This window comes from Cavia porcellus, unplaced genomic scaffold (assembly GCF_034190915.1).
Source record: "Cavia porcellus strain 051 isolate PalLab524CR breed Dunkin Hartley unplaced genomic scaffold, mCavPor4.1 scaffold_24, whole genome shotgun sequence".
Classification (NCBI taxonomy): domain Eukaryota; kingdom Metazoa; phylum Chordata; class Mammalia; order Rodentia; family Caviidae; genus Cavia; species Cavia porcellus.
Genome location: NW_026947507.1, coordinates 1599658 through 1603972, shown reverse-complemented (window position 1 = coordinate 1603972; position 4315 = coordinate 1599658).

The window sequence follows — 4315 nt, the reverse complement described above, 5'->3', positions numbered from 1 at the left end:
AAAGCTGTCAGTCAATACCAAGGATAGACATAGCACATGATGTAGAACAGAGTACAAGTTTATCAACAATGGTTATCAACGTTGTCCCTTGTTTCCTTAAAAAGAATTGTCTATTTCATTAGATATTATAAAGTTGGACAAAACAGTAGAGAACAAGACCAATAAAACTTAGGCATTGTAAACATTACAGGACTTCCAAAGAAGACAATAGTCAAACCAGAATGGGTATCTTAGTGAATCTTATTGTCTTCAAAGTAGTTGCCTATGTCTTCAAACTTGATACTACCATATAGAATGGAACAGAGTCTAATCAGTCAAAACAAGATCGTGGGAGTACTACAGGACTTCAAAACAAGTTAATAGGAAATCAAAAAGAGTTACTATTTATATATCCTAATTTTTTGAATTTTTTCTTTAATTAAGACAAACATAAGAAATGACTAAATTATTTTTTTAAAACAATAAGGGGGAGATTGAGATAAAACAGGACATAACAATATAACAATAGAGATCACAGCATGACTGTTTCAACAACCTAGTACTTCACCACCATATAACCTGACTTAATAGTAGTTACCATAGTGTCTTTTTCCTTGAAATATTTGGATAAAACTTCATATACTCTAGCTTCAAATATTTTCAAATCAAGAAGCCCAGAATAAAGCCTTTCTAATTAATGAGTGAAAACTTTATAAGGCTCCAAGGCCACCTAATGGGGAATCATGATTACCACATATTTTTATATATTTGAATCATTACTTACATTAGGGAAACTATTCGGTATTCACACATGCGAGATTGATTTATTTCACTTATGAGTATGGTCTCAAGCTGCGCCCATTTATTGATAAATATCTCAATGTGATCCTTCTTTATAGCTGAATAATACTCCATTGTATAGAAATACCACAACTTTTTTATCCATTCCTCAGTTGATGGACACTTGGGTTGTTTCCAAGATCTGGCGATTACAAATTGTGCTGCTATAAACATAGGTGCACATATATCACTGTGGATCGGTGTCCTTTTTCACATGGAGTTTTTACATTTATACCAGCAATGCACAGTGGAGGCAAGAGGAAAAGAATTTAACACAGGGTACCAAGCCAATGGTTATGGGAAGGAAGAGATGACATACAAATTAATGAGCACCCCAGGAACTAGAAAATCATAAAGTTATTCACCACTCTGAAGCTAAGAAGTATGACAGGCAGAAGCCGTCCTGGGAAAGCCTGGAAGCCTGTGGTGGCAGAGGTAGTGGGAGGCAGGTTTCCAGAGAGTTCATCTGAAAGAAAGAAAGAGATGTCTGTCAAAAATCAGCCACAGAGGCAACTGCCCTGAGATGTTACAAGAAGCTGAGAGAGGAAGAGAAGTACCCTGGCTTTCCCTTCCTCTTGCTCTCTAACCATACATGTCTCCCATAGACTTAACCTCCAGGAAGCAAGAGAGCCTGGGAAATGTCCCTTTGTGGCACTCCATAAAAAAGAGTGGGGGGGCATATGGAGATGAATACGAGACATATTCTGAGGTCAATGTGGCAGTTTATGAGTAAATATGCCATGAACAAGGAATGCACCTCCTTTCTATGGGAAAGTATACGATATTCAGAACAGAAATGTTTGAATCGAGGGCCAGATCTAGCAGATATGTTCTGTGTGAGGCTGAACAAGTCAGACCACCTTCTTTCAGCCTCATGACTTTGCTGCAAATTAATGGTAGCCATACAAATAACCTATCAGGACTTTTTTAACTGTAAAAATACCTATGCGCACATTTGTCAGCTGTAAACTAGGTGACAAAGATAGTGGTATCATTTCTAACAAGAGTCAATGATGCTGTGAAGAAATTTTCACCTGTTCTGAGAAAATAGAATTAAGACACTACCAACAGCTTCCATGGAAGAACTGCACTTTTCTTCCTTTCCAACACCACTCTATCCCAATTTAAAGCCTGAATTTTGAAAAGTCTGTTGGATTTAACAATGAAATGACTTACTGCATAAAGCACTCTTCAATTATATTTTCATAAAAGATTGAATGATATAAAAAATAGAAACTGGTTGTAGCTAGGAACACGGTGAGATCACTTGGTAGAAGTGACTACAGTCCAAGAGGCGGAGAGGGGATACGGTGTGGTGGTGTTTTAGTTACTTTTCTATCAATGCTGAGACAAAATACCCAACACTCAATGGGGGAAGTGAGCTCACAGTCTGTAGAGGTTTCAGTTCCTAAGTAGCTGGCTCCGGAGAAGAGTGGCATGGCAGAGGGGTAACAATTCATGACAGTAGAAGACAAAAAAAGCAATGAGACAAAAAAGAGAGGAGAGAAAGACAAATCTTTCCCTTCTTTATATTGTATACAGGCTAAATATTAAGTTCCACAGTTCCATGTGCCACATTTGAGGAAGATGTGAACACCAAAGGGCTTGGTGGCTTCACCCATGTGGCACTGCCTGTGGTTTAGCTCTTACGGCTTCTTGCTTGGGCTGGCTCTGCCTCCTCCCCCTTTTGCACTTCTTGCCTCCCTGCTATGAGCTGTTGCCCCTCCGCCACGTGCCATTCTACCTTAGAGTCAGCCAGTTATAAACTGTGAGCTCAATAAGTCCTTTCTCCCTTAACTTTGGACGTTGGCTATTTTGCCCTAGCAATGAGAAAAGTAACTAAGATATGCGGGAGAAGTCGATATTGTGCAGTGGGCTTCCCTGTATGAAAAAGAAAGAGTCAGGACGCTGAAGTAACAGGACAGTTTCTGGTTATTGAACAATAATAATGTTAAGGAAACTTTTATCTCAGTCATATATAACTACACAGTGTTATTACAGAAGACCCCATAGTAGATACTGAGAACCATTTGTGAATGGATTGTATTATTTAATAATGGTATCTTACTGTAGAAGAAAGATTGCTTAGAATATTTCCATGAGACACTTTTTTAGTTTTTAAATTGTGTTTCCCTAGTGATCTCTTATAAAGATATTCTTTTTTTTTTTTTTTAATCAGTACTGGGGATTGAACTCACAACCGCCTGCTTGCAAGGCAGGTGCTTATGCCGCTGAGTTAAATCCCCAGCCCCCTATAAAGATACTCTTATAAGAATATATTAGAAAGCTCAAGAATATAGAGTGAACATTTAAATAAAAATAAAAATCTAAAAATTATTACAGTAAAAGACAATTGCCATTAATCTCTCTCAAAATACTTCCCCATGCTTCAAATACATTTACTCCATCAAAACATTTATGGCAATTTCTGTCAAACAAAAACATTACAGTTTTCATTTGTTCTCCTTGTTCACTGGATCTGACACCATGCAAACTCTGGGTCTTCCTGAAGGTCAAAGTGACCATGAAAGACATTTTTAATTGATGCAGGATGTGGAGGCAGTCGTGAAAAGACACTCATGAAAAAGCATTTCCAGAAGTGTTTCAGAAAGTGACCAAATCATTAGGATAAGTATATTTGAAGAGAAAGAGAGTATTTTGAGGGGAATTAATGGCACCGTTTCTTTAATTTTAGTACTCTTCAAGATTTAAGCATTCACTCTATATTCTTATCACAGCATATAGAAGTCCTTGCTTAATAGTAAGATTGTAAATTTTAGGTGACGTGAAACTTTTCAAATAGTTTTCTCTTAAATTTGAGAAGTTATTAGCCAGGACCATGGAATAATAAAACACAATGTTTTTCTTTTAAAAGATTTTATGTACATATGCAGAGTTAAGAAATTTTGTACATTTATTATTTAATAAGATGATTCTAAAGAAAGAAATGGCTGAGTATGTTGGAAGACAATTTCTGGACTAGTAATCTGATGTTTAGGTTCAAGATATGGACCACTACTACATGATAGGATGGATGATTCTATTTTCTCAGCTGTAAAAGAGGAGTTTGAGTAACATGTATACTATCACTTCAAGATCTAGCATTCCATGTTTCTCTAGTAAATGCTGCAATTTTCATTTTATTTTATTTAGAAAAGTTCTACCATTACTAAACAAAGTCAGTAATGCACAAACTATGATTGTGCAATAAATACCTTTGTGTTGTCTCTTGTTGCACTAATATCTTTTGAAAGAATACTAAATATGGAAATATATTGAAAGGGAGGAATATATATATATATATATATATATATATATATATATATTCCCATTCTGTTTTCCAAATTTGGTGATTACACTCAGGTAATTCCCTCAGCAGGTGGTGATTCCCAGTGAAGACCATCTTTGTAGGACTTCCAGGGCTTGACTGCAACATGATACAGACTGCCCAACACCACACAGCTAGAGATGTCCAAGATAGACAGGGCCTTCTCAA